The sequence below is a fragment of the Vicia villosa genome, linkage group LG3 (genome assembly GCF_029867415.1).
Source record: "Vicia villosa cultivar HV-30 ecotype Madison, WI linkage group LG3, Vvil1.0, whole genome shotgun sequence".
Classification (NCBI taxonomy): Eukaryota; Viridiplantae; Streptophyta; class Magnoliopsida; order Fabales; family Fabaceae; genus Vicia; species Vicia villosa.
Window position 1 is genome coordinate 4,910,516 of NC_081182.1, and position 11,064 is coordinate 4,921,579.

At 27.8% G+C, this 11,064-nt stretch overlaps 1 long non-coding RNA gene and 1 pseudogene across 1 annotated transcript; both read right to left on the minus strand.

Moving 5' to 3' along the window:
* Nucleotides 1-5,748: 5,748 nt before the first annotated feature.
* On the minus strand, nt 5,749-7,713 carry LOC131654794 (uncharacterized). Its single transcript, XR_009299572.1, has 3 exons — nt 7,409-7,713; nt 6,689-7,081; nt 5,749-6,602 (listed from the first exon to the last, which is right to left on the minus strand). It is a non-coding gene; the product is annotated as an uncharacterized LOC131654794 (long non-coding RNA).
* Nucleotides 7,714-8,187: 474 nt separating this feature from the next.
* Nucleotides 8,188-10,615, minus strand: LOC131657450 (pentatricopeptide repeat-containing protein At1g12775, mitochondrial-like; annotated as a pseudogene).
* Between the last annotated feature and the right edge of the window lie 449 nt (nt 10,616-11,064).

Consider the following 11,064-nt stretch of genomic DNA (forward strand, 5'->3'; position numbering starts at 1 on the left):
AAATAATTTTTTATTTTTTATTTTATATTTTAAAAATTGTTTTCTTAAAAAAAGTCATTTTTCTGTATATCCCACCATTGTAACACTTCTAAAAAACACAAATCAATTACTATTAATTAAAAAGTTTACTTTATATAATATTGATTAAATATGTTTAACCAAAAAAATTGACTAAATGTGTACAAATTAACTATCAATTCCATCTTCTCTTTTTAAAAATAGATATACATTTTTTAAAAAAAAACCACAGCTAAATTGCCCAAACACCAAAATTTCCCTAAAATTTAATTAGTTTAACACCAACACAAATAACTATATAATATAATCGCTATTTTCAACATTAAACAAATTACAAAAAAATCTAATTAATTTGAATTGCAACTTAAAAGCATTAATTGATATAAAGAGTTTTTTTTTTCAATTTAATAATATTTGATTTTAAGCTAATATAACTCAAATTTACTTAGGGTCTGTTTGGTTCAAATGAAGGGAGGGGATGAGAGGGGTTTTAAAGGAAGGAAGGGGAAGAGAGGGGAGGTGAGGGATTTTTTTTAATCAAATAATTGTTTGGTTCAAAATAAGAGAGGGGAGGGGAAAAGAGTGGTTTTAATTAAAAATAGGTTTGCTTCAGGAAGGGAGGAGAGATGTTTTATTAATAAATTACATTTTTATCCTTATGATCTTATATAACTGATATAATATTCAAATATGAAAAATTCATAAATATTTTTTTGATAATAAAATTTTTAATATTGAGGGACTAAAATATTATAATTTACCATAACGTTAATAAATTGATTACATTCGATTCAAATAATAACTCTACGACACAAATGATACTATATGCTAATAAAAAATTTTAAATAGTGATAATCGTCTAACAAAACAAATATATAAAATAAGTTATTGTTAAAATTATTAATTTATTTATTTTTAATAAAATGAATAAACAAAAAATAAAATCTAAAATTTGATATAAAAGAAAATATAATAGGTTAGATAACAAAATTAGAAGAAAAAATAACATAAATAAACATTAAAAAAATTATAAAAATAATGTAATGATTATGATTTGTATTAAGTAAAAAAATTTGAAGGTGGATAATAGTTATAATAAGTTGATGGAAATAATCAAGAAAAATCACATAGAAGAGAAGCATTAACACGAAAGAAAATAAATAATTTTGAAATATTAAAATTAAACTAAAAATATTTTAGTAAATATATTTATTTTTTACGTATTAAAATTTTAATTCCCTCTCCTCCCCTCCAAATCCCCCAATTCAGAGGGACGCAAAAAGTGAGGTTTGGAGGAATTTTGCTCCCCTCCCCTCCCTTCCCCTCCTTATATTTAAACCAAACATGTTTAATTAAAAATTTCCCCTCCCCTCCCTTCCGCTCCGTCTACCTCGAACCAAACACACTCTTAAGTAATTTATAGTTAAAGATATTTTTTTGAAATAATTTTGTATAAAAAATAATTTAATATAGTTTTAAAAAAATTAAATCATTTCATTATTACTTATTAAATTTATTATTGGACGTTTAGAAATAAAACAGCCAAAAGACTTTCCTATAATAAGTGTATGGTAAAAACGAGCTACTAGTATATTATTTGAATATCAAATTTTAGATATCGTATGTGAATGTCTTTGTGTCTCTTATTTCTTTTGAAAATATATTAATATGCTTTAAATACGAAAGAAACACACATATTAGATATTAGTTTTAAGTGTTCAAATATCATTTCTTTATTATGAAGCAAGTCAAGTAAAAAGTTGTTTAACATTTCTTTATTATGAAGCAAGTCGGGTAAAAAAATTGTTTAACATTTCTTTATTATGAAGCAAGTCAGGTAAAAAAGTTGTTTAAATAAAATATAAATGTTATCTATTAATATCTATGTTTTAAAAATCGAACCGAACGGTTCAGTTGGTTAGATTGGGAATCGGAGATGAATTCAGTTGGGTCAACTTTTTAAAATCGCTAATGAGTTAAAATTAAAATAAAACTAAAAAAAATCGAATAGAACCGTTCAAAACCATTTGAACCAAAGAACCTAATCCGATTTTGTAAAATCGTCCGGTTCAAATAAATGCATCAAATGGACTATTTTAAAAAAAAAAACATTAATAAATTAATATCTTAATATTAAAACTTAACAAACATTTTTCAATAACAAAAAATTTTTGTATTTTTTTACAATCATATAAATTTCTAAGTTTTATCACTTCGTTACAGTTTTTCTTTCAACCACATTTCATCGTCATCACGCCGTATCTTTCAAACAAGTTGTATTGTCCAACTCAATATTTGGTTGACGCTCAAGTCAATATTGTTTGCTATCGTCAATTATGACTTGTTTGTCGTAGTTTAACTTGAATTTGTTTTTTGTTGTTTAATTATATATATTGTATTGTTTACGCTATGTTTGGTAAGACATGTTTTCGAGCTTATAGCTTATGTCTTATAAGCTCATATGATAATTTACACCCGTTTGATAACGGTCTTTTTATCACGAGCTTATAACTTATTTTCCAGACGCTATTTCAAATAGCGTTTTAGCTTATGTCTTATAGCTTATTATATTTTCTTCCTTTTTTATCCTTATTATTCTAATTAAAATCCATTTTTAACCCTTATAATTTATTTTAATTTAAAATAAAATAATTATATATTAAATATCTTTTATGTCATTTTACATTTATAAGTTAATTGAACTGTTAATTTTACCAAACACTTCAATTAGCTTATAAGCTATCAGTCTCAACCATCCGTTATAAGGCATAAGTCATCAGTCATCAGCTATCGGTCATAAGCTATAAGCTATCAGCTAACTTATTAATCAACCGTTATTTTTACCAAACAGACCCTTAGTATTCTATCTTATTTAACTTAAATATTCTTAATTATTTAAACTTTATTTTAGTTATTATATTTTTGTTATTTTAATCTTGATGTGAATTAGTTTAACTTATTTTATTACAATTTTTTAAATTGTTCAAATTATTCTTCAACTAAGATTGAAATGAAGTGTGCAACTATATTGTAACATACCTATAAAATTTTGTTTCATATTATTAGTTTATTAAATAAACGGTTCGGCGATAAGTTTCGGTTTAATTTTTAAAACATTGCAATAAATAAAAGTTCCTCTTTCATTTCGTTAATATAAAACCCAACTATTAAAAAATTCTGATAATTTTGAGGGGTGCTACTACACGTCTACACCCTCCCGCTGCTTTGTAACTTCGTCATTGTCTATAAGTCTATTGTCTTAGATATTGGAACAAATTTAATCTTTAATCACAATATTGGAACTTTCAGAAGCTGTTAAACATTCAAAAAATTTGAGATACGACCATATAATTATAATGTGTGATTAGGTAAAAGTTTTTTTCAAATTTATTTTTTATATTTACTTATTTCTTTTAGTTTTCACCAAATTATAATTTTTTATATTTTTGTCCTTAATAATCACAGGATCCAATGAGTCACACATTAAAGGGTTGGTTACAAATTTAATGTAATCTCTCTGTCCTTATTATAAGTAAAAGACTTCTAAAAAAAATTAAAAAATAAGAAACTTTAAATTTTTTTGATATTAAATATAATTAAATATTAATAAATCTAAATGCATTTAATATTTTTATTTCAAAAATATTCCTAAATTAATTACTTACTATTTTTATGGGTTAACAATATAATTAAGAATACACGCGTAATTGTGTTATAATTTTTATCGCTAATTGCATAATATTAAGTTCTCTTATTATTTTATTTTATAAATTTTAATCTCATATTTTTTATATTTTTTGCAACTTTAATCATTTTATATTATATCATTTTTCAAAATCACTTTCACTCTATGTTTTAATGGTGTTGTATTCTTAAAAAAAAATATCAATCCAATTCTCACTTCCGTTGTTGCCATTGTCTATCCTTCCGCATAAAAGTAACAAAATATTTAATAATAAATGATAATTTTAATAATCCATGTCATCAAAATAATTGGGCGGGTCTCGAATGTTTCTCTATAACTAGTGTGAAACCCGTGCCTCCGCACGGGTTCTGGTGTGGGCCGGTTTTATGTTACCAGTTAAAATTTGGAATTCAAAAATAATAGAAAAAATTAAAATAAATTATAAAAAAAAAGGATAAAAAAGAAGTTTAAGATTAATATATAAGTTAAAATTTAAAATATTAAATGTGTTACAATATAATATAGGAGTTTTTTATAAACCACTAATATTTAGGTTTTTGTCGGCCACATTGAGTAATTCATAATATTTTTAAAAAGACATTTTTTTTGAACAATAATTATTATTTTTCTGTATATAAAAATATGTTTTCCTGTATTTATTTCTCGTATGTAAATATTATTTTTTGAGTAAATATTATTTTTGTTTTGACATTCTTTATAAAATCATTGGAATCAATAGTAAATTTATTCCCGTATATAAATTTTATTTTTTTGAATTAATAGTAAATTTATTCTCGTATATAAAAATGGTTTGCCAAACAGAACCTTATATATTATAAAGAAATGGAAAAAAAGTATGTTCAATAAATTTATTACAATTATTTTATTTATTGATAGATTAAAAATATAATTAATTTGATGAATGATAATATCTGAAAAAGTATTTGAAATATATATATATATATATATATATATATATATATATATATATATATATATATATATATATATATTGTACATTTAAAACACCATTACTCGTTATTTAATATCAATAATTATATATAATTCAATTCTAATTCTAATTAGTGCATATTTAAAATTTTGAAACCTTAATCATTACTATTTATTATAAATATTCATCTTGCAATTAAAATTTTAACTCTACCATTTCTATCATTTAAGAAACGTATAACTCTATCATTATGTTGAAATGATTAGCCTTAATAACAAATTCTCAAATTCATTTGTAATTAATAGCATTTTTGCTATTATATTTAATTATAATTATGTTCTTTTATTTATGTTGGAATATGGAGTAATGTAGGATGTTGAACATTTATTTTGTACTGATGTGCTTTGATTGTGTAGTAACTTGTAAGAGATAAAAAACAAATTTGAAAATTCTAAATATCAAAACTTCTCATTTTATTTTGGTTATTTAAAAAAAATGTACTTATTTGATAGTAGTCTCTTATAACATGAAAAAAAAAAAAATCAATGTACTTATTTGTTACAAAGTTGAATTTCCAAGAAACAATGTAATAAAAGAATAATAAAACAAAAACAAAATTTTGACATCATTTATAAAAATACGTAAATCAGTAATATATTTTTTTCTTATATAAAAATAATATTGTTTATAAATATAATTGTTTTCCCGTATTTTGACATCATTTATAAAAAGTTTAATCAACAATACATTTTTTCTCATATACCAATAGAAATTTGATTCAGTAACATTTTTAAAGCACGTAACAGTATCAAATCAAATGACAAAATATAAGCATAATTCAAAGCACATAACTTTTTTTCTTATTATTAACATTAATTTGTCTTAAAAATTGAGAGGTAAAAAAATAGACACATTTATACACACAATAAAAATATAATAATATAATACACAACTTGCAATATGCACATTAAATATACATAATACTTATACACTCAACTTTCTGTCAATGATGAAGTTTTCTCAAGTTGAGGAAAAGACCTTAAAAGAAATCATGCAACATGTAAAACAAATCAAATATATGTTTCTTTCTGCAAGTTTTGCCTTCCATCTCCAATAAGAGAGGACAAAAACACTATCCAAGTTTCTTTGGATTTTCCCAAGTAAATTATAACTAAATAAGCAAATGCCCATTATATGGTTACCAAAGAGTAATGATAATAATACAACTTTAGTATCCTCCCAAATACAAGAGCAGTTGAAGCAGTGGTGCCAGAGGAGATATCAAGCGAACAGGAATCAGCAAACGCATAATCAACTTTCGACATCCACATAGCCCAAACTGTAGATACTGTAACATCCACATAACTAATCCCACTTATACCAACAACAATCAAACAGTCAGAACCATGAATAAAACCAGAAGAACATAGTTTCTTTCCCTCTAACTAAACCATATATAAAATTAAAGTAGAGAACATAAAAAAACATAAAAGCCCTTATATTTGAAATAGTTGAAAATTGGAACCAAGTCTTTGTGTCTAGCATGACTCATGGATAGATCATTATCAACTGGTACAGTCTTGTTTGTGTCACAAACAACATGAGAGTAAATAAGAATTGGATGATCAATGTGATTGTCATGAACTTCAGATGACTTAATGAGATTCAGATCACAAGTATTCACGGTAGAAACAGAACCTCTGCGATTACCTTAACCTCTCGCAAAACCATCCCCGCCACCACCGTTGCCGCGATTGTGATACCTCTAATATAAATGTTGCAGACAAATCAATAAGAAGTTATTAATATGGGACATTCATGTATATAACAAATCAATGTTGCATCAATAATAGACATCATATTACCTTTCCTCCCTCAATCATATTCACCAAACATTCCAAAGTTGCAACCAGAATATCAACACCCCTCTCGAAAACCCGAAGATGGCTATAGTCATAAACAATGAACTAAATCAACACTATAAAAACTCATAAACCAACAAAATAAAACAAAAAACAATACATAAAACAAACATGTTGACTAATAGGAGCACCCCCATAAACATTTGCAATATTCACTCCAATTTGCTTCAGCATGTACCTAACAAATTTAGTTTTAAACATGTAAAAAAAATTAGATTCAAGTTACGTTGTTGTTTTCTTCTTCACCCTCACACACAAGTTAATTTTGTAGATCTAATCTATTTTCTCCACATAAAAAAACAATACATAATGAATCATATAAAACTAAGTTAGTGAAAAATCAAAGAGAAATTATTTTAGTAAGAACTGAATGTAAATATTGATCAGTTTGCTAAATAAATACCTCAGATCTGAGTTTAATCAGAAGGACTGACCTCTCCAAATTTGAATCCAACATTTTGAAACCCCTAAAATGTGCACATATAAATAAAGCCTGTAAAAAACCTGCACATATAGACAACATCAAACATTAACAACAACATCTTTTTCAAGTAACACCAAAGAATTTTCTCGATGGAAAGTCTCTAAATCCATCAAATACAAAACATATTAACAGGCCAAATCAGAAGAAAAAAAAGAAGATAAAGTTGAAACCGATCATGTTTCTGAATAATAATCGTCTGCCTCTGCAAACTAACACTGACGAAGAATCTATAACCAAATGTTAATATTTTTAGTATCAAAATGAACAAAAAAATAAATAAAATGAGGATGAAAAGGAAGAACATAACAGATCAGAAGCAAGGTTAGTGTGAAGGTTTAAAACATCACCTTCAAATCGCATAAATAATGACCGACCACCACACGTTCCTCACGAATCCCACACCGCCATAGGAGTAGCCTTTCATTCTCTACTCCCTTGTTCGTCCTCAGATCCATATTTATGCTTCGATTCTGAAATAGAGAAAAGAAAGAAGAACATTGAGTTTTGAAATGAGAAATTTGAGTTTCAGAAGTAGACGGTGGAAGAAGATGTAGCGGTGGAAGAAGATGAAAGTGGAAGGTTTTGTGAAAAAATGAGGAACGTGAGGAGAGAGAGTAGGGTTAAGGTGAGAGAGAAGTGAGGTTGAGTGTGTTTTCAAAACCAGCCCTGTGTGATCAGAACTTTGCAGACTTATGTACTATTCACCGAAAAAGTAGGTTTAAAAATCAATATTATATTTCATCTATTACCACTTAGTTGTAATAGTTAGATATTGTACATATGTGGCCCAATGGTAACACAAACAGACCAAACTATTAGTTTCAATGTAGCCAAATTCTGAATTTAGTCACAAAAAGTAATTTTTAGACACATTTTGCCCCCAAAACAATTAGGTGTAATTTTTTTAGCAAAGGGCAATTGAGTATTTTCCAGGTACTTTTGTTTTCTTATTTTATAGATAGTGTACAGGTTTTATAAAGTTTGGTCTTTTTCCTATGTTTACATTAAATTTGAATTCCGATATGTCTGATTTCAAACCTTATTAGCTTAGGGTCTATATTTCTTCATCATCTCTGTTAGTTTGAGGATTTTGAATTCATTTCCAACCTTAGCTTTGGGTTTTCTGTTAGTTTGATGATAATGCTATTGATGTTGCATTTGGATTTGATGATAATGCTTTGGGATTTCTTGGAGTATCTTGAAAGCAATGCCCCTGGTTAATAGGAGTTAGACTTTTCCTGCAAAGATAAGGGGTCTCGAATCAATTAGATGAATGCAAAGATATATATCCACAATCGATCTTTACAAAGTCCATTAACCATCACAGTATACATTTTAGCATCTAAACAATAGCCCTTAATCAGAAGATCGCGAAAAACCTTCTGTGCATCCTTAAGTCTTCCATTTTTGCATATTCCATCAACAAGTATAATGTATGTATACATGTTCGGATGAATCCCTTGGTCTTTGATCTTCGTTAATAATGCAATTGCATCGTCAACCACTCAATCTTATGGTTTTTGCACAAAGCATCCAATAAAGAATTATAAGTGATCACATTAGCAGGTTGGCCTCTGTCATGCATCTCATCTATGAGATCCTATGAAGCCCGGACTCGGACACGGACACGGGACACAGCTATATATATTTTATATACTCCCTCTGTCTCATAATAAGTGTCTCATTTGCATTTTTTCTATGTCTCAAAATAAATGTCTCTTATATATTAGCTTTCACGTTTTTCAACTATTCTGCTATCTATAATAAATAAGGGTACTTTAGTAAATGATACTAATTTTTTCATTAAAACCAACACATCTAATCATTTTCTTAAGAACCGCGCAAACCTCAAATAAGACATTTATTATGAGACGGATGGAGTATTAATATAATAATGCAATAAAGAGTTTAGAACGGGAAGCAAAATTTATATATATTTAAACTTAGTACTTTCAATAAATAAAATAAAGACATAAATTCACAAAAACAAAATAATAAAAATCATATCATAGTCATTTCATATTGATAAAACTAGCCTCTAAATCGTAGAATAAGAAAGAAAAAAAAGGAATCCTAATTGTGTTATTTTTATAGTGAAAAAGTGAAATATGAAAGGTAAAAAAACTCTATTATTTTATAAATAAAAATCTGATAATTATTGAGTTGCATTTTTTTTTAAATCTAATATTTTTTGAGTTGGATGTGTCCTTTATTTGAAACAAGGTGTCGTATCTGTGTCTGCTGCAATTAAATTATTATTTTTGTCAGACACTGCAAAAACATGTTAGATACGTGTCGTACGCGTGTCGTGCGAGTATCCGTGTCCGACACGTGTTCGACGCGGCGACACGCCTTTTGAATGGTGTGTTGGCGTTTCATAGAATTGAGATCCCAAACATCAAAGATTCTCCCCGATTTACAAAGTCGATCAATAAGCGGATTGTATGTTATAGTTTCAGGAGCCATGTTTTTCAAATGGATTTCTTCGAAGAGATTCATAACTTCATCCACCATTCTACTCTTACAAAATCCATCTATCATGACAGTGTAACTCCGAGTATTAGGTTCCATTCCTCTTTGAACAAAAGATTTGAATACTTGTTTAGCCTTGTTCACTTATTTAACTAAGAAATATCCATCCATCAAAGAATTATAAGTAATAACATCAGGCTTCACGCCTTTTTTTATCATAACATCCAACATACTTCTAGCTTTTTCCACCTCTCCTTCCTTAGAAAAACCAGCAATCAATGTATTGAACGTTCAACAGTCAGGCTGATATTTTTCAAGGATATTTCATTTAACAAGCCAACTACTTCTTTCAATTGACAGAAAATGCAAAGGCTATTCACTAAAGTACTAAACGTGATAACATCCGAAGAAATTCCTTTGACAATCATTTCAGAATATAAATCGAAAGCATCATTCACGAGTTTATCCTTTCCCTAACTATCAATGATTGTGTCGTACATTACCACGTTAGGCTTAACCGACAACCCCTCAACCTTTTTAAGAACATGTAAAACAGCTTTTGCTTCTCCTATTTTACATAAATCGTCAATCAACGTCCCATAACTAAAATGATCAAGTTGAAACCCATTCTCCATAATGTTGTCGTGAAAGTGAAGGGCTTTGTCCACCTTGCCACTGTTACAGAGACCTCTGATTAATGTATTAATTGTTATTGTACTGCGCTGAAAACCTTGCTTCAGGATCTTGAGGAATACAGAAAATGCAAAATTGAGTTGATGAAGGTGGCAGAAACAGTTAATCAATATGCTCAAATTAACAATGTCAGTTGGAATTCCTCGAAATTGCATTTGTTGAAAAAGGGAAATTGTAGTTGAGTAATGTTTGATCTTAATAAGGGAACCTAATATCTTGTTAAATTCAAATATGGGTGGGTTAGGGTTCATGTTGATCATGTGGTTGAATGAGGAAACATCATCGTCAACAACAATAAGATTGTGATTGTGATTATGAGGGAATAATCGAAAAAGAAACAAGTTGGCATAAGGAAGAGATAGAGTGTGCCTTGATCTCAACAATGACATTGCTTCTTCAACTTGGGAGAGAGTGACAAGGAGAGGGATTAGCTACCTTTTAAATTTCATGCCATTGTTTCTTTAAAAAAAAATCACGCCTTTGTAACTTAAAGTCTATATCACATACTAAATTATAATCTTATAACTTCCTCTCACTAAAAATAATTTCTTTTTAGCAAAGAAATGATTTGATTCCAAAAACAACGAGGTATAAATACCGATCCAGAGATCTAGGCTATCCAAATGACAAAATGATAAGGTCCATCTGTTAGGTTGGTGTAGAACAGGTGGCCAGCAATAGACGGCTTGATCTTCGGTGATGGATATTGAAAAAAAGGGTTGTACCTGCAAGGCACGTCAATGCGAAAGTAAGAAAAGAGAACAAAAGTCCTTGCCAAGTTAGTTGATAGTGTGTTAGACAAATATGAGCAAGATAACATTGGTCATATATGATTTCA